This window comes from Atractosteus spatula (assembly GCF_055471065.1).
Source record: "Atractosteus spatula isolate fAtrSpa1 chromosome 10 unlocalized genomic scaffold, fAtrSpa1.hap1 SUPER_10_unloc_6, whole genome shotgun sequence".
Taxonomy (NCBI): domain Eukaryota; kingdom Metazoa; phylum Chordata; class Actinopteri; order Semionotiformes; family Lepisosteidae; genus Atractosteus; species Atractosteus spatula.
In genome coordinates this window covers 217,309-238,310 of record NW_028296626.1, presented here as the reverse complement: position 1 = coordinate 238,310, position 21,002 = coordinate 217,309, and the positions used below count along the sequence as shown (strand labels likewise).

General features: G+C 42.4%; 1 non-coding gene across 1 annotated transcript; it reads left to right on the top strand.

Moving 5' to 3' along the window:
* Positions 1-17,896: 17,896 nt before the first annotated feature.
* Positions 17,897-17,978, top strand: trnal-aag (transfer RNA leucine (anticodon AAG)). The gene has a single exon. It is a non-coding gene; the product is annotated as a tRNA-Leu (tRNA).
* Positions 17,979-21,002: the final 3,024 nt, after the last annotated feature.

Sequence of the window (21,002 nt, the reverse complement as noted above, 5' to 3'; positions counted from 1 at the left end):
CATCTGGACTGCATTCCTAAGTGTCAGGAGTAAGTGACTCACATCTCACCTTGATCAACCAATCAGGGACTGGTAGGGCCGAGTAACCCACGTGGGACTCTGATGCCCATGGAACTTTCAGCCAATGAACGAGCTGAAGTTCCTCCAGGTAAAAACAGGCAACACAGAGGGCCTGAGAGACTATTTCCTGGACTTTACTAAAGGGAATTCAAAGGAGAATTCCAGGGCAGGACGGCCCAGGAGCAAAAGGCTCCCAAGGGCAGGACATTCTCGCAGCGCGCCTCCTGACCATCCTAAGACTCAGCCCGGACAACCACTGTGTCCGAGTGCCAGAACTTTCCTTTGTTCTAAGAGTCTAGAGCGGAGCTTGCCAGAAAGTAACCAGAGGATCCACTTGAGGTAAGCACCAGCAGCAAGCCTTGTGAACAGGTCGGAACTGTGGACAGCTGAATCACTATTCAGAACTAGCGCTTCATCAGGAATGAACTGGTCCTCTTCCTGACTTGCTGGGACCCACAGTCATCTTTTCTCCTGTGCACAAACTTTGCCAGTTAAAGCCAACACTAACTAGCCGGTCAGTGAGCATCTGCAGCACAGCACAGCCTGGCACGGAGCCAGAGAGCCCGCAGGAGATCTGAATCCCCAGAGACTGGATGAGTATTCAACTTCAATGCATTACAGCTTGAGAATTCAATTGTTATCCCAACCAGTTGATATCAATTTTATTCCTAAGAGTTATGTACTTGTTTTCAGAATCTAATGTAGAAGTTGTAACCAAGTTCACTTTATGAAACGGTCTAAATGAATGATATACTGAACGTATGTTCTCCTGATATATGTAACATTTTGTAACTGATTGTATATATACCTTTTGTATTCTGATAACCCTCTCGTTAAGATCTGTTAGGTTTATATGCATATTTTATGTATTAATTAATGTATCCTCGTGTATTAGTACCCGTGTGTGTGTGTTGTTTGAGTTATATTGCATGGTTGGATTCTAAGGCCATCAAAACAATCATTTTGTGATTTACGGCTACAATTAATAAATGTCCCCGTACATGCCCAAACCCTACAGAGCTGGTGCCTTCAGAGAGCACACTACATTTATTGGCGTCCCTGGACGGGCTATGGTAAGACTGAAATGAGTCAACCAAGCGGAATAATTCAATATAAAACACCACGGGTTTCATACTCGACAATACAGTGTGCTGAAAGCCGAAAGGAAAAAAGTTCCCCTTGCTCTTTAAGCAGTGCTTGATTGTTTTGTGATCTTTTGCGATCTACTGGGTTGATTGCATACTTGATCTTGTGGTTTTCTGTGGTAGAACTGTGATTTCGTACTTAAAAGTAATACTCTTTAAGTTTAACGATGGTTGCTAAAAGGTCTGAATTCGAGTCGCTATTAAGCACTCTCTCTAGCAGCGACAGGTCTGACCATGATCTCCGTCATATCTCCGTCAGCGGAGAAGCTAGGAGAATAAACCTCCATTCTCTGAGAGTGAAGGACTAGTGACAAGTGAAGGAGATGGAGAGATTTGACTCTGCAGTGTCAGAGAATAATATCGAGAGTTATATTCAAGACCTCAGGTATACCCTGCAGTACCTGCCAAACGCCACAGAACAGGAGAAAGTGTTTCTGGTCAGGAAAACTAGCAGCAGAGCTGTACATGAGTGGATGGCTAGGCAGATGAAGAAAGTCTGTGATGACTTTGAAGAGCTGTGTCAAGCACTTATCCGAGAATACAGTGCGTTTATTGACACGACTGCCGCGATAGCCGCCGCCCTTAACATTAAGCATGAGAGAGCAGAGTCCCCTCGCGAATAGTACGAGAGACTTAGACGAACTTATTTTGCAGGGGAAATGATGAGGGTTGCGAAGAGAACACACATTTCAAGGGTTTATTCATTGCGAATCTCCACCCGTCAGTCAGAAAGATGATCTTAATGCATACAGATGCACAGACCATGAAAATGACTGATATTAAGAGATTCGTGCAGAAAGCCTGGGAGTATGATGTCCAAAGTCACTCTGAGCAAAAAGCTGTTAAAGCGACTGTGTTCGCCGTCAGAGCCAGCAGGGTTAATTCCCCCCTGCTCGAAGGAGCACAGGCTCCTGAGCTGGCTAAGCCCCGTTCCAAAGCAGGCACACAGGACCGCACCCAGCGTCCTAAGTGCCATGAGAACACTGGGGAAGGGAAAGAGCTAGATAAAGCTGAACAAAAGTATTCAGTAGCCGCCCGCCTGGCCAGGCTTGAACAAGTTTTATTAGGACAGAGACAACAGCTCCCCAAGGCTGCCGGAAGTGTGAATGAGCTGATACTCTCCACTGGAGGAGGCGGAGACCCGCCCCCTCTCCCTCCCTCAGTCTATCTGATTGAGCGGAAGGGTTCCTGCCTGGATGAGATCAGCCACTCCCAAGCGAGTGCTGACTCCACCCCTGAAGTCACAGAGCAGGCAGTAAAACAGAGAGGAAAAGCAGGAAGCTTTTACCTCAAGGCTGCCATGGGAGATGTCTTACACAGTGAGACACTGATTGACACTGAGGTTGAAAGGTGTTTGATGTCATACAGCAAACTCAAACGGGTAGAAAAAGAAAAGGGCATGCGACTCAGAGATGAACCTTTGGTGGATCACCAGAAAGGCAAGGTGTGGAAACAGGTCAAGTCTCCTAAGCCTTCTGTACAGAAGGAAAGGGGGGCCAAGAGGCAGACTGTGCTCACACAGTGCCCACCGAACACAGAAGCCTATGTGGAGATTCCTTCTGTTCCCTCTGGACAAGAAATAAAAATATTTTCTTGTTCCCCGGATATACAGGGAAGTCATGTCCCGGCTGAGGTCACAACAGCCTCCATGCCACAGGAGCGGTGCTCCAAGCAGCCGCCTGATCCACCAGGTAAAGCACACGCCTTTTACATCCCTAAAGAGGAGCAGATCTCCCCACCTGGCGATGAAAAGGAGCTTTCCCTGTGCACCCTGGCACCCAAGAGGGGTCAGGACCACCACCCTGCAGTGGTGGAAGGGATCCAGATGGCAGGAGAGCAGGTAGGTTATGTAGCCCTCACCCTTAGCCCTGAGAGGTCCTATATTAGTGAGGATCTGCTTGAGCAGCTGTCACGGGGCCACCGCCAGGTGCCCCTGGTGCAACATTCACAGGTTAGACAGGAGGTCCAGCTGGACGCTGAGACTACTGCGCTGTGGACACACATGATCCCAGATGCCGATTCCCTCTGCTGTGACCCAGGGAACCTGCAGACAGGTAACATTATTTCTCACAACTACCAGGTAGTGAGTGAGACCGACCTGATTTTCCTGCCTCAACAGCAGGGTTTCCAACACACCCAGTCCCCCAGAAGGGACAGGGAATGAAAGCCAAGCCGGTTTTCCTACAGCCACCAGCTCAGTCTGTCAGTCTGAGTCTGACCAACAGTGGTTCAGCCAGACTGGAGCTGGATTATCAAGCCACCCGCCTGCCAGTGCAGAACACGGAAAAGTGGGGTGTCAGAATCCCCGCCTGCACTGACATGGGCCTGGTGGGTGATAGCGAGTTCGAAGACTGTGAACTGGCTATCCCAGTGCTGGGGCAGCTCCCTGAACCCCTAGCGAGGGAAGGGGGGAGCGAGCAGGTGTCCTACACCGGCCCCTAGCGAACGACTGTAAACATGCCGATTGAGGGATTCCTCAATCAGGAAGTGTGCAGGGTGGACCTGAACAGAGAGAATGGGGTAACAATTCCAGATCACTCAGGTGCTCCAGATGACCACTCAGCCGGGGGTCAGGCATGCTCCACCGCTGCACCGCCCCCTGCAGGGTTCCTAGAGCACAGGCATGAACAAATCGAAAAACTAGATGCCCTGGAAATGGAGGAGCAACATCAGCAGCTGCGTCAGATCTCCCCAGATTTCCAGGATGTCGGTGCCCAAAATGCCACATGGCATAATGAGAAAGACACCATGTACACGCTGCGCCAGCTTAGAAAGGCAACAGTCACTCAGAAGGAGATGACTGGGATCAGCCACCCAATGTTGTGCATTTGCTATTTCTGGTAGGTTTGTTTGCTACTGGCACTCTCACCCTGACTGCCCCAAGAAGGCAGGTGTCAGAGATGCCAGAGGGTAGTGACAGACTGTATCAACAGCAGCAAAAGTTGGAAAGCCTAGGGAAAACCCTACAGGCAATTTCCTATGCAACAGGGTTAAACCTTATCCCCCAACCAGTGGACATGATTGCCGGTGTTATACAGTGGGTTTATGCTTGTGTGCAACAGGCCAGAATGTTGACACAAGACCTGTTAAGGGAGTTCAGTGCCACTGTAGCCAGTCTAGCCATGGCACAATTCCCAACCCACTTGATTCCACTCTTCTCAGTAGAGGAGTATGTGACATTAACCACCCCATCGCTCATAGCTCACCCAGAAGGCAATCCAAGATTGAATTTGGTTCCAAATCTTGAGATGGGTATGGCTACCAAAGCTATCCATTGGCTGTGTCTAAATTATTCACCAATGAAGGGTGTAAAGCTACTAACGAGCAGAGGGAGGTTAATGAACCCCATGAAGAGCAGGTGGGAAGTAAATGGCTGGTCAGCACACCACACTTAACTGTCACTATGACTTGTGACAGGCATGATACAGCTACCACAATGCAGCTACCTAACCAACAGTTTCCTGCAAGTTCCCAAGGAGGCCATAGTACAGCATGGTAACTTAACACTGTACGGTCTGGAACCAGACAACATAAGACCAAGCTGGAGGTCGTGGATGCCTTCAGGTGCCACACTATTGAATTGGATAGAAATCCAAGAAACGCTACGCCCTGAAGAGGTACAGGTAGTTCGTTTGCTTTAATGGAACAAACCTCCAACCCACCCTGGCAGGTGCCCAACACAGGTGTCGTGGTTTATCAGGGGGGCTGGGAACAGGAACTGTTGTTATTGTAACACTACTGCCGGGTAGCTGGGTCATGACTGACAGTGTACTCTGAATGCTGTACTCTTACATCAAGATGTACTCCGGGTAGCATGAATGAGTCAAAGGTAGCATGTCAAAAGAAAGGAAGTTACTTCTTCCCAAATATCTGCCTACAGAGGTATCAGATATTGACAGTGAACTTCCTGATGTGTAATGCCTAGACTGAGATGTTGTCTCCTACCGTGTTTATACATACTCCAGATTTTATTCATCCTGTTTGTTCCCAATGCTGGTTCCGGTATGAATTCTCGAGGAGTAATGTGGACATTTAAGGTTAATGGTCTAATGACAAGGGACATCACTTAACTCTCTTTTGTTTTGAAGGCAACAACGCCTCAGGACCTCGTGACCTTCAAAAAGGGGGGATATGTAGCGGCAATGCTTATTAATAAGACAGAATTAAGTGTTGCTGTGCTTTCCCAAATGAGGCCCCATCTCTCTCTTCAAATCTGTGGTGCAGCCACAGAGAAGCTATTCATGCAGGCTGATTTAAAGATGTTTTCTTTTGATAAGGGACAGCTCCCATATGGGGATGCACTTAGCTAAGCCTGGCTATCATGATCAATGGTCATCCATTGGCGCCTATCTGTCTAGGGAGTGCCAGATGGACATCTGGACTACATTCCTAAGTGTCAGGAGTAAGTGACTCATATCTCACCTTGATCAACCAATCAGGGACTGGTAGGGCCGAGTAACCCACGTGGGATTCTGATGCCCATGGAACTTTCAGCCAATGAATGAGCTGAAGTTCCTCCAGGTAAAAACAGGCAACACAGAGCTCCAAGACTATTCTAAAGACTTTTCTAAGGAGAATTCTAAAGGAGAATTCCAGGGCAGGACGGCCCAGGAGCAGAAGGCTCCCAAGGGCAGGACATTCTCGCAGCGCGCCTCCTGACCATCCTGAGCCTGGACAACCACGGAACGGCCAGTGTGTCCAAGTGCCAGAACTTTCCTCTGTTGTAAGAGTCGAGAGCGGAGGTTGACAGAGAGTAACCAAAGGATTCACCCGAGGTTAGCATCAGCAGCAAGCCTCGTGAACAGGTCGGAACTGTGGACAGCTGAATCACTATACAGAACTAGCGCTTCATGACTTGCTGGGACCCACATTCATCTTTTCTCCTGTGCACAAACTCTGCTAGTTAAAGCCAACACTAACTAGCCGGTCAGTGATCATCTGCAGCACAGCACAGCCTGGCACGGAGCCAGAGAGCCCGCAGGAGATCTGAATCCCCAGAGATTGGATGAGTATTCAACTTCAATGCATTACAGCTTGAGAATTCAATTGTTATCCCAACCAGTTGATATCAATTTAATTCCTAAGAGTTATGTACTTGTTTTGAGTATCTAATGTAGAAGTTATAACCAAGTTCATTTACGAAACGGTCTAAATGAATGATATACTGAACTTATGTCCTCTTGATATATGTAACTCTTCGTAACTGACTGAATATATACCTTTTGTATTCTGATAACCCTCTCGATAAGATCTGTTAGGTTTACATGCATATTCTATGTATTAATAAATGTATCCTCGTGTATTAGTACCTGTGTGTGTGCGCGTTGTTTGAGTTATATCGCATGGTTGGATTCTAAAGCCATCAAAAGAATCAATTTTGTGATTTACGGCTACAATTAATAATTGTCCCCGTAAATGCCCAAACCCTACAGAACTGGTGCCTCGTGAGAGCACACTACACTGTGAAGGGGAAGAAGTTTGTGACTTCCAAGTGTTTCCAGAAGGGAGAGGTGGTGTGTGATTACAATGGCAATGTCACCACAAAGACAACTGCTGAAGCTCACAGATGACAGAGGGAGACATGAGATGTCTTTTCTTTTCAGATGAACCTGCACAAAAACTGTGCATTGATGCTCGTGAAAAACACTGAGCCTGCCTCCCGGATAAGGAGGCAAATCGGAAGATGGATAAATCCATCAAAGAGAAAAGACAATGTAAGGGCTGTAAGAAAGTCATTTATAATCAACGAACAGTCTGTCATAATTCTGTCTGTGACAAAAAGGGACATTGTTGAGGGGAGAAGAGCTCCTCTGTGATTTCAGCATTTCCAGGAAATAATTTCAAGGTGAAGGACAAGCTCTGGAGTGGTTGGTTCACTGACCATTTCCAAAAAAGAAACTAAGTAAGTATATTAAAGTGCATATTTTGAAGATATTCATTTTCTTGTACCTTGGAATTAATGTAAAAATTATATTCGTGTTAATGTCTTGAAAATAGCATTTCTCATTCTCATCAGCAAGGATATAAGGAAGGGATATGGGACTGCTAAAAAGATACATGATTTTTAGAAGAGTATAGAAGGCAGATAACTATCCCTCTCAATTGTTACTGCAAAGAAATGCCACAGTGTAAACAAAAAGGTGAACCATTATTGAAATTTATTGACAGAATCTGAATAGCACAGCATTCCCAGACCAGGCACTGGAGTTTCCTGCAGCATTAGATGGGTAGTCTCTTGGTAAGAGAGAGATCAACAGAGTACTGGACTTCATGAACGACACCTTTCCAATTCATCGAGAACAGAGCCCACAAGATCTAGAGTCTAGAGAACAATTTCTTACAATATTTGTGGTAGTTTCTGAATAGGTTAAGGACAACATAGTTGTAGAGCTATCTTGCAACTTCTTAAAAGTTGTAAAAGTGATTACCATATTGCCAGTGGTTTATATTTAAAACCTAAAGATTTTAAATTGAATCTTTCTTAAACAAAGGACATTTTTCACAGGAACAGCAGCCTAAATCAGTTGATGACTGTAAATATGACAAGCTTGTGATAAATTTTAAAGTGCAAAACAAAGTTGTATTGTTTTGGTTTTGTCTTCAACATCATATTAATAGGCATGTTATTTTTAGAGCAGCTGCCTGCCATTCACCACCAGCCAAGATGCCACGAGGTACATGAAATGACCCAGAAGTACTTAATGATACAGAGAAGAGCATATGGGGGGAAAAAAAAGAAGACAAGAAATATCCATTAACACGTGCATCTAGAAGCCAGAAGACGGGTGATGATCAGCATTTCAAAAGCAGACACTGGAGGTTGAATTCAAGTTTTAACAGTGATTGTCTATGTTTGGCTTCAACACAAATCATATTAATATACTCACGTTATTAATTTGTACAAAGTCCCCAATATTCATTACAGGCGACGTTCCCAGGAGTACACACGACCCAGCCAGAACGTGGCTATCTGACGTGCAGTGGACCTCAGGGAAAGAACTCTTGCCCACACGGATGTCTCTGCTCTGAAAACCACTGGATAAAGGTACAGTGCCTTGCGAAAGTATTCGGCCCCCTTGAACTTTTCAACCTTTTGCCACATTTCAGGCTTCAAACATAAAGATATAAATTTTTTATTTTATGTGAAGAATCACCAACAAGTGGGACACAATTGTGAAGTGGAACGAAATCTATTGGATTTTTGAAACTTTTTTAACTAATAAAAAAATGAAAAGTGGGGCGTGCAAAATTATTCGGCCCCTTTACTTTCAGTGCAGCAAACTCACTCCAGAAGTTCAGCGAGGATCTCTGAATGATCCAATGTTGTCCTAAATGACTGATGGTGATAAATAGAATCCACCTGTGTGTAATCAAGTCTCTGTATAAATGCACCTGCTCTGTGATAGTCTCAAGGTTCTGTTGAAAGCGCAGAGAGCATCATGAAGACCAAGGAACACACCAGGCAGGTCCGTAATACTGTTGTGGAGAAGTTTAAAGCCGGATTTGGATACAAAAAGATTTCCCAAGCTTCAAACATCCCAAGGAGCACTGTGCAAGCGATCATCTTGAAATGGAAGGAGTATCAGACCACTGCAAATCTACCAAGACCTGGCCGTCCCTCTAAACTTTCAGCTCAGACAAGGAGAAGACTGATCAGAGATGCAGCCAAGAGGCCCATGATCACTCTGGATGAACTGCAGAGAACTACAGCTGAGGTGGGAGAGTCTGTCCATAGGACAACAATCAGTCTTACACTGCACAAATCTGGCCTTTATGGAAGAGTGGCAAGAAGAAAGCCATTTCTCAAAGATATCCATAAAAAGTCTCGTCTAAAGTTTGCCACAAGCCACCTGGGAGACACCCCAAACATGTGGAAGAAGGTGCTCTGGTCAGATGAAACCAAAATCGAACTTTTTGGCCACAATGCAAAACAATATGTTTGGCGTAAAAGCAACACAGCTCATCACCCTCAACACACCATCCCCACTGTCAAACATGGTGGTGGCAGCATCATGGTTTGGGCCTGCTTTTCTTCAGCAGGGACAGGGAAGATGGTTAAAATTGAGGGGAAGATGGATGCAGCCAAATACAGGACCATTCTGGATGAAAACCTGTTGGAGTCTGCAAAAGACCTGAAACTGGGACGGAGATTTATCTTCCAACAAGACAATGATCCCAAACATACAGCAAAATCTACAAAGGAATGGTTCACAAATAAACGTATCCAGGTGTTTGAATGGCCAAGTCAAAGTCCAGACCTGAATCCAATCGAGAATCTGTGGAAAGAGCTGAAAACTGCTGTTCACAAACGCTCTCCATCCAACCTCACTGAGCTCGAGCTGTTTTGCAAGGAAGAATGGGCAAGAATTTCAGTCTCTCGATGTGCAAAACTGATAGAGACATACCCCAAGCGACTTGCAGCTGTAATCGCAGCAAAAGGTGGCTCTACAAAGTATTAACGCAAGGGGGCCGAATAATTTTGCACGCCCCACTTTTCATTTTTTTTTAGTTAAAAAAGTTTCAAAAATCCAATAGATTTCGTTCCACTTCACAATTGTGTCCCACTTGTTGGTGATTCTTCACATAAAATAAAAAATTTATATCTTTATGTTTGAAGCCTGAAATGTGGCAAAAGGTTGAAAAGTTCAAGGGGGCCGAATACTTTCGCAAGGCACTGTATATGGCGGTCTGTTCTCAGCTGTTGATTTTGTGAAAAATATTGAATATGAAAGATTGAAGTGTCACTATTCAATGAAGTTCAGACATAAGTATTATGTTGAGAAGCTAGATCTGTTCTACTAATAGCTTTAGTACCTTAATATTGTACTGTTTGCTCTGGTTTTCAGACATCAGTCCAAGATCATTGGTGTGTTAATTGATTTCTGGTAAGATTGGCCCCACGTTTGAGTGTGTGTTTACATTTCTATCTGGCATCCTCAAAAGATGGTTTTGTTTCCTTTTCTTAATTCCTCTTGATTACTAGAGTTTATTTGGCATGATACATTTGTGATAAATGCTTTTTCTTTGTGAATAGTCTTATTTTAATCTACATAATGTCAATGAGTTAGTACCTTAAAGAACAAGCAGTAAAAGAAATGACATTTCAGGTTTATTAGCTAAAGTTACTGAGATTCCTTTACAGTGCAGAGACCCATCTTTAATATGCTGTGTGTGCTCATAATGGACTTGAAATTTGTTTTTGTCACAATGTTAAGGTATAATAAATAGATAATATACTCTATTTTACAAGACTTGACTATTTTAATTCCATACTTCCATTGACTGCTTTGGAATGCATTCCTTACAATTTTCCTAAATAATCATTGTCTCACAGTGTAGACCTGGGTGACATAACAGGGGTCAGGGCTGTGTTGACTGGAGGTTTGTGTAGACTGGCCATTGTCTATGTGAGACTGTGGAATCACTAGGGGTTCCCCCCCCCCCAACACCTGTAACATTGTCAAGTGGTATAATTACCTACAAAAGCTAAAGTTTCCTCCATTAAGGGGTCACTTTTTGTTACATTCTGGCAGAACAAGAGACAAGATAAACCTCTCACTGTCACTGACGGAGCAGTCCGGGACACTCTATGCTAGATTGGACTGTTGTCTTTGGAAGATGGGGTCACAGGTGATGAAATAGACCACAGTGGCAGTCCTGCCTAGCTGTTATATCACTGACAGACTCACCCACACATTGAGAAGAGAGCACTGGTTTCTGTGCGGAAAGCAGAACAACTCACTTTAACTGGTCAATTAGGTCTAATGAGTTTTATTGCCCTTGACATCTAACTTACTCCAGCCCCCCTTGTGGAAACAACCCCTAATTACTGTTCATGAGCTCCTGGCCACACTTGTTCCCAGTGGAACCAACCTGGAGCAGCAGAACACAGGTTTTCTTTTTCTTTAAGTTGCCTGCTGTTGTAAAACAAGTCATCCCTTGGGAATAAAAACTCTCCCTCTAGTCTGGTTGCTATCTCCTTTATTTGCCCCATATTCCCAGGGCAAAGCAGCTGAGTGATCAAAAGCTGAACTGCAAGGAGCTGAATTTCACACTGGGTTACAACAGACCCTGGTGGGAGAATGGGCAGGAGAGGGCCGGTTGTGCTCCTGAACTAGTCCCCTCCTCTCCTACTCTCGTATTTGCATCACAGTCTATAAACTCCAGCCCTATTGCTTTTCTTCCAGTTCATTTTTTTTAATACAGCTCGTGAATTATATATACTCTTGTGAAGTATCAAGAAAGCACTCTTATCTTTATTTCACGTACAGTATACAGCAGACTGCTTGACAAAAAAAAATAAATAAAAGCGCTATTCCCGACGGTCTAGCACAGTAACCACAACTCCAATAACTTTAACTAGAGGAAGAAACCCAGCTTCTGCTCAAAAGGAAAAAAAACATTGAAATCATAAATCTCCAAAACTGGCTGGAGACTCTGTGTGTCCGTGCTCAGCGGTTATATACTGTAGGACAGGACTCAGCGCGCAGCAGGTGCGGCTCATTGCTCTACGCTCCCCGTGCGGAATGCGCGTCTCCTCCTTCCAGACTCGTAACACCGCTGCATACATCCCTCTTAAATCCCAGAAACACAGAAACTCCGGGGTGTTTCTGTGAGTCAGTACTGGGTTTCTCTGTTCGAGGTTACAAGCAGAAACAAAAAAAGCGCTGAAAGCAGGAAGTTATTTCTGCTCGTAGGCATAAACGTGTAAAAATAAATTTTCTGATTACTAAACCCCTAATAAAATCCATCTAAGTCTCCCTTTCGTTCCTAATGCACATAACTGAATATAAACCAGTCAAGTTCAGGTACTTTTCTGATGTACAGTATCTGAATAGTTCTGGCGCGGCTGTTGTAACAAAGATACTTACGAACTTTTTTTTCATACGAGCTCTTGCCGTTTTTAAAATGAATATTTTTTTGAATTCGCTAAATCACACGAAACACCAGCATCACTTATCGTAAGCATCTGACCAATTACATTCCTGAATGTTAAACCCATTTAGCAATTATTTTTAACTTGTTTTTTTTTTAAATTACACACCTGTTAACTTAGTCCGGATCGCGGTCACCGAGGACCACTCCTGTCTCCCCAGATAACACTTTTTATTTTTAAGATAAACGCGAGATAAACAACGTTTGTTTGAAACCGCTCCACAAATTTTCTCACATGCACGTATTCTCAAATATCACCACAACAAAATCATAAAGTTTGTTTCCACAGACATGACACTATTATGCAATAAACCAATAAATTAATGAACTAGCAGAATCCCAATAAAAACACCAGATCACCTGGCCAGCCCAGCATGTCAATATCATACATTTTTACCAACAAAACCGCAAAAGCAAAAACCAGCATATATATATATATCCCATGTTTTTACCTTATTCTGGAGCATGATATATATCCAAAATAACCCAGACTAGTTTATCTCAAGAGCTAGAGACTAGTAAACGTTACTGATTACGTAGTAAATGTTTGAAGAACGAGCGCCAGAAATAAGGCGATTTGATTGGTAAAAACCGCTGTCATTCTTTGTATTTTCAGCCACCCTTAGGGGGTGAGACTTCCTCTAGAAGCTTCAGGCTGCATTTTTAGCTGTCAATCATTGACTCAGAAGAGATAATCAATCAGTTTTTTATCAGTTTCTTATCTGTGCTCCTTTTTTTCACACCAGAAGGCAACTCTGAGGTTTTTTTTCATTGCATAACAGCAGGTAAAGGCTCTCTAGCAGTGTCTTAAGGTTTTTATAGCAATTGCAATGGTTTTTATTCTTATTATTTTCAATATTTTTATGATTTTTTATTATAGGCGTGAAATTTCATTCCAGGTCCAGTCTTCACAAAACATGATGTAGAATTTTTTCTAATTGATCAATTTGTCCCAAATTTTTATCCAAGCTTGTAGCCACCTAGAACAAGGTTTTCAAATCATTCCCAGGCCCTTGACATGCATATAGTTGAAAAATCTGACCTCTGAAGATCAAAAAAAAAATGTTCGCCAGCTGTTTTTTTTGTTTTTTTTCATATGTTTGTCTGCTGAGTGGACACATTAAGAAATATAAGAAATTTGACTTTTCACACTCAAAGCCAAGGGGGTTAGCTTCAATTTAAGACCTGAACCAGGCTCCTGCTATGTTCTGCTGCAGAGATATAACAAATGTTTAAGGGGAAGGAAATTCCAGGCGGACATTGGCTAAATATGTCACTGGTAGTAAAAAGTTAAGTATTCTTGCCATTTTTAGCATATTGTAAGTGGATTTTTTGCAAACATTTTATTTTTTAAATCACATGAAACACAATCAACCCATTGTAACTTCACATTGATAATTCCTGAGCTTTATAACTGTGTATTATTTCTTTTTACCTTGTTTTAATATTTTTTTTATTATTTTTGCATTTTACAGAGCTTTTTAATATATTGTGAGCATTTTAGTGTCATTTTAAAATAGGACTATCAATGCTCCTGACTTTTAAACCTGTATTTATTCTGACATTATTATCTCCACCTGCAGATGAGGGAGGTATTTGATCTTAAATTTGTTGAGTTGGGGGGAAAATATACATTCATTTCCTTGTATGTATCACCAGTGGGAAACTTGGCATTTTTGGATGAATTGCAATCTTTACTGCAAGGCCTTCAGACTGATATAGAAATGACTGGTGATTTAAATGACACATTTGATAAATCAGACAGGAACAGCATAACATCTAAAATGGCAGAACCCTCTAAAGTACTGAAAAATTTCCGGCACATTCATAATAAATACAATTTATTTAATTTAAAGCACAAAATTTGCTTTAAAAAGAAAACCACAATTTGTACGATATCATATTTCAATATCGACGTTCAGATGAAGAATTTGAGGATTTGAATATCAATGGAGAGTACATTGATTTTGGGACAATGTTTGCATCTGAATAATCCTTCCTCCTGGAAAGAAGGAAAAAAAAGTTTTGAGTCTCAGTCTTCAGGATCCCCCCCAAAAAACGTGCAAATTTGTTTCCGATGTATTTTGGATAAAGATATAACTCTCATAGAAGATACATTTTATCAGTTGAATGCAGTCGATACTTTCAACTTTTTATATGATGATAGGACCTACATTTAGGGCTCAGTACTGATAACACTGCTGCTATTGATGGAGTAGAAATAACTGATGTACTGGCAGTTTTTTTTTTCTGAGGCAAGAAGTCCTAGAACACCTCCTATAAAAATGTTAAGATTCAGAGCAAGAAATATTTTTCCACCTCACCTAATGCTATTGCATTAACGAGGCTGAAGTTGGCTTCTTATTCGCCAGCTGCTGCTTTGCGTTTTTCGTTCCATCTTAAATGCTGCTGCTGTGATGTTATGTCGTCTTTCGCCTGTAGATGGCTCTCTACAGTCATTTTTAAAAATACTTATCCGGATGTCTTACTGTACATTTCCTCAGTAAAGGGGAATATGTAAGTAGAGACTGTCCAAATTGCATTTTTGTATGAAACACATTTCAGAAACACAACTCACAATAAAACAAACTGGCATGTTATACCACGAGTAAATAAGACAAAGGCAAAACATAAATTCACTGGCACTTTCTGCATATTTTCCACGACTTTGCCTTCTGATCATAAAAAGTCTCAAACTCTTGCATTTTACAAGAAATTTTAATATAGCAGTTTTAAATGGGACATTTAGAACATGGCATATGAGACTATATGGTTAACTGAGGATGAGCAGAGGGTGATCGAACCTACCTCCTGGTTATAAAAATGTCTAAAAATTCTGACACAGATGTGTGAGAGACAATGGAAAAGACTATCAAAATCCTGAACTTCAGGACATTGTACTGTACCGTTTTTTAAATACGACCCTCTGAACATGGCATGAGAGAATACATTGTCAAATGGTAAATGCAATGTTTGCTATATTGCTAGGGCCCTCCCTCCTGATTTTAAAATCGTCTCATATTTCTGACATCAAGGTGTGAGACACAATATAACAGACTGTCAAAATCCTGAACTTCAGGACATTTTATGATACCATTTTAAAAATATGACCCTCTGAGCATGGCATGTGAGAAAATGGCATGTGAGAATGCATTGGGAAAAGGTGAATGCAATTTCTGCTGAATTGCTATGGCCCTCCCTCCTGATTACAAACTCGTCTCACAATTCTGACACTGAGGTGTGAGACACAATGTAACAGACACTATTAAATTGTGAAGTACAAGAGATTATACTGTTACGTTTTTTTTTAATATTGACCCTCCGGCATGTGAGGACTTGTAGTCAACAAAATAGCACACATTCTGCCAATTTGCTTTGTCCCTCCTTCCTCGTTACCAAAACATCTTAGTATACCGACACTAAGGTAAATGTCTCTAAATCCAGAAGTTAAGTTGTCAAAGTATATCGGAGTCAACCGATATTGATCAGGTTCTGCTGATGCCGAGCCCGCAGCCTTCACCATAAGGTCCAATTCCCCAAGCCTACTGACCTTATATGTCCGTCCCTTCTCGTCAAAATTCGTATTTTCACAGGGTACCCTTCAGAAATTGCAGTATAGAATGAAAAAACTCCAATAGATCTCGGCCACTGTTGGCGATTTTCCTTTAAAAACAAATGATTCTCCAGAAATTTTACGGAGTGTATCACTTACACCGAGAGCGAGAAGTGTTAAGCTGTACATGAGTCTTTGTGGCTCGGTTGTTAACCAAAAGGGTGGTGGTTTGAGACCATCCAGGGATGCAATGAGCCTTTTAATGAACACACCCTCTTCACTTCATTTCTCCACGGCCAGTCTTGTACCGCAATCAAATACAGTGCCCGTAGGGGGCAGTAAGCCCGCATATATAGCTCACTGTGTATATAATGAAGAAGCAGAGGTTAGTTTCTCATCTGCATGTTGCAGAGCCTTACGCAACTCGTACCAACAGCTGGGGTTTGATCCCTGCACGGGCTATTAGTTGAAAGACCATTGTAAATGACGTGTAACAGCTTTATCCAGCTGGCTTTTATGTTTCATACTAAATTGCTATCTTGAAACCAAAATAATTAGAAATATGGAACACAACCGTTGTTCCCCAAGAAGGAAAGCTGTTTTACACTGACGTCACTCCTTTTTATTTAATCCAGATTTTAAAGACAACTCCGCCCTCAAAGGAAATCAAAGGAAAATATTGTATTAGCACGAGCTGCACAGGCTCTGAATCAGACCATTTCAATTAGTCTGATCAGTGCAGGACAAGTTAATGTAGAATTATTGCTTTGTCTATCTCTTGTTTGTATATAAATGAATGTCTCTGAAATCTAATGTTAGTTTTTAATTTAGTTTTAGTTTTACGATGTAGGTCATGCGTTGACATATGCACAAACACATGAAATGTCTCATTCCCGATTCAGCTCATGCTCCATAGGAGAGAAAAGATTTCTCCTGTTTCTCGTACAACCATATCAGAACAGAAGCCCGTGTCACCCAGCTCTGATTCAAGATTGAGTCGCATCTTCAACATTTTGTTTTTGTTTCTGATCATTATTTTCTTTAGTTATGATCAATATTGAACTTTTTCTAAATAAAACAAAAATAATCAAACATGCAGGTAGAATTTTTTAAAAGTATTAGGAGTTGACAGGGCGCTCCTTCGGAATAGTCGTCAGAAAATGTGAGAAAAGGAAAGTTACGTAAACTCTCACACACAGCATTAAAGATTGGAATCTGATCATAAAAAACTAGCTGTCTCCCCGTCGGTAATCAAACCCCAGTTTCCCGCGTGACAGGCAGGGACACAAACAACTTTACTAACTAGGAGCGCTTGCTAGCTATTAGGAGGCATTTACTCTTAAGTATATAACTGTTTTGGGTTTCGACTTTAATTTTCCCTATACCAGTTTTTTACAAAAGTAAAGGCACACGGCACATGTGTGGCACATCACGTCCGAGTTTAGTGACAACTACCTCAGAGATTGTAAGCTGGGTAGTTTCAGATTTTTTTAAAGGTTCAAGCAAACCCGAATACCTTTGCAAGAGACATTTCAGAATCGCAGTCAAATCCAGTACGATTGCTGGATCCTTCGAATTCGACTGAACTATAGCACAGATCTGCAGTCCACCATTAGAATACTGTGGGTGTGTTGTATAAGCCACACGGCCAAAATAGTTCTAAAACAGGAGATGCATCCTCGTTTAGGAATGTGGTATAAAGTGAAATGGTCTGGGAAGAGTCCTACGTTTGAACAGTTCAAAATAGACGTAAAGGGGTATTTACGGACTCTTTCGAAATGTAAGAACAAGCTGTGCGGACCTTATCTTTATTTACCTTGTGTAATCGTTTTTCATAAAGTGTAATTGTATTATAGCATGTGCCCCTGATGATTTTCTTGATACGTTATATGTGTTCTTGTTTGTATTGTATGTAGTTTTGTTGTTCAAATAAAACGTAAAAGACACAACTTTCCGGATGCGGCTGCTGTAAAAATAAAATGACATCAAGGGTGCTTTACGCAGAGGTCTGAAACCTGCTCCACAGAAGATCTTTATCCAGAGGTGTTAAAGAAGTCGAGATCTCGCCATGAGAGGGGAAGCATCTCAGAAAAAGCAGGTGCAGTCGGTTCCACGGTCATAACGCCACTAAGTCGGGCGACAAGAGCAAAACCCACCCGACCTCCTCCGAGCAAGTAATGAGACAAAGAGACAGCGCACAGCGGGTAGCGTGGCCGAGCGGTCTAAGGCGCTGGATTAAGGCTCCAGTCTCTTCGGGGGCGTGGGTTCGAATCCCACCGCTGCCAGGTGCTTCTGTCGCCACCTCCTTTCAGCTGACTTCAGACGAAAGGGAGGGAACTGCTTTTTGGCAGTCTCTCGAGAAACTAAGCAAAGTGTTTAAAGATACTTTCTCAGCTTGACATCAAGGCACAAAACAAAAACCTTCTTGCGTCCTCTCCACCCAAAAGCGCTTTGCTACTTTTTGCGTTATGCAGGGAACGACGTCTGCCCAGATCACTTTTGTGTCAATGCAAATCGTAGTGTGCCCTCCGTTTTAATGTTGGCTGTGCTGGCGTGCCGCTTCTGTCTGTGAAACTTGAATGTTCTGCTTCTTCACACCGAATCGTTGGCGGGGGTTGAGCTTGTTAAATCTTTGCGCATAGCGCTCCTTTGGAAGTACTTTATCCAAGTTCAAAAGCGATCGTGGGATTTACTTCATGCGTTCAAGAAGCATGCCTCGCACGACAGATTTAAATGGGGAATGGAGCCTGCTTCTTGCTGTTTTTCCTGTGGTTGCAGTTACAAAGTTGATCGTGCTTTCACATTCTGTTAACAGTATTCACTGGCTGAGCTTTATCAGTTGGTTCGTAAAGGAATCTCTGCTTCGGTTCCAGAAAAGTCATCTGTAGTGTGTTTTTTTCCGTGCCCATGGCAGTCTTTTAGAGCTGGTAGTAATGGCGGCGAAGTTAATTTTTTATCCTCTTTAAAAGAATAAGGACGGGCTGGGGAGAGCTGCATTTACCACTCTTTCAGCTAAACGCCGAACTCGCGAACTGATTACACTACAGAGCCACAGGCGCTTCGCTTTTCTCCATTCTCTGGGTTAGGGTGAAAAAAAACACTGCTGGTATTAGCTGGCCTGCTGGGAGTACCTCTTCTTCACTGATAAGCAAGATTTGTGTTTCATCTTTCGCAAGCTGTATAGATTTCTTTCAAAACAAGTTGTTCCAGAAAGGAAACGAACACTTGCATTCACCTGAATTAAAAGGCATGGGATTTGCCCATAAGGATAAATTCTGTACAGTAAGACAGGAAGAAAGGCACCGCTGGGAATCGGACCCAGGATCTCCTGTTTACTAGCCAGGCGCTTTAGCCAACTAAGCCACGGCGCCAGCAAAGTGCCGTCCTTTGACAGCCACTTGGACACCTCTCAACTGCTCTGAGACATCTGCGTTCGGGGTGCACCGAGCCTGCTCGCCTTGCAAGTTGCCTCATTTACGTGCGATAGCTCCAGCACTAAGAGAAAGGATGAGAAATGGCTTTTATCTGGCACTTTTCATGTCAGAGGATCTCAATCTGCTTTCCGTGTACAAGAGGATGTCCAACTCATGTAGCTAAAGATGTAGACGACAGTGCTCCGCTGAAATCTTGATCTCACAACCCTCGGCATGACTCCGCTGTGTTCTGCTTTAGACAAAGGGGGGAAAAGACTTCTTTCATCACACGTTTTGCACAGTTTACGGTGTTTGCCGTGCTCTTTCTTAAATGAAAACCAGGAATCGGCACCATATGAGGTGTGACTAGATAATATTGGAACAAGTAGCCTCGCCATTCCATGCGTGACGTGAGCAAAGTGTAATTCCTGTCTTTATAGTGTGCTTGTTAGAGACTTAGCTGGCACCCAGAGCGCTTTAAATCCAGGAGTCAGCAGCCCAAGATAAGAGAGCTTCCTTCGTCTACAGATGCAGCCATTCAAAATGCGTGAGGTATTTCGCGGCATACCCCGGTGGGCGTGTCGCATTTTCACGCGGTATGACGCAGTTTACGTGGTGTCACGTGGTTAACTATCTGGCGTCGCCTTGTAAAACCGCCAGGGGGAGCTTAACCTCTCATGTACAGCATTTGAGCCTTTAATTTTGAACTGTGTATTACAGCATGTTAATCATCAGTCATTAAAATGTTGGTATAGTTTATGAAAGCAAGATTGCTCAGTTGGACAAAAGTACACAACCTACCTTTATCAGAAATATTTATGCATCAAAGCCTTTACTGAAGATATTACTAATAGTATTAATAATGGATGACTTTGGACAAGCTGTATACTCAAAGTATAATTTCTTTAGCACATTTGTACAAGCACTTGGAATCTGTCCAAGTCATACTTTGTCAGGCATTTTGTTTTACTTCAACGGGCATAAAAACTTCCTTGCTTTTAACAGGGCGTTTCATAATTTCTAACTACGAAAATGATTTAAAATGCGACACCTATCATTCAACTAGAGCTTAAAATATCACAAGGATCCTCAAGAGCACAGCAAAGAGTGTATTAAAAGACACTTGTATTTATCAACGCTTTCTTTTCCGTATACCAGATTTTATGGAACCACTTCAGAGGGGTGTCAGCCAGTCAGATTCCAGGAATCGGCACTTTAAAGGAAAAATACACACCGGTATTCCATTTCTCCCTAATGATTTTAAGCATCGAAGTATTTAACTAGCATGTGAAATAGCGTGTGAAAAAGTGGTAGTTTTAAGCTTTTCTGCTAATATAATATGGAATCGCGTATCTAAAGAATTTAATAACGGTATTCGTGTGCTGCGACAGGGCTGTGTAGGGCTGTTTCGCCTGCCTGTTCATGTGAGCTGTCTTGTAGCCGACTGGTCTAGGTGCGTGACTACCAACTGGCAGGTTGTGTGTTTGAATTCAGCTGGTGCCGGGCTTTTCTGTTAACAAACATTTCTTCGAAAAAATAGAATAGCGATATTATGGACAATCAATTGACTTTTATATTTCAAAATATCGCAACATGATCGATATTTGCGATATTTTGAACATATCTTCCCTTCTGACAGCGGTTCCTGCTTCTATTGTGTGTGTGTGTGCAACAGAGTAAATTTTTATAGAGAAATGGAGGCTGGACAGTATGCGTTACAATATAAACATTTATATTGATTTAAATCGTGTTCTGATTTAAATCGCCAACGCATGTTTAATTATGTGTTTTTTAATCATAATCAGGCTAATGCATTTCTACATTTTCTGTATGAACCAGCTTAGAGGTTCATACAGAAAGACAGCTTGTGTTTAAATTGAGTGTAAGGTAATTTAT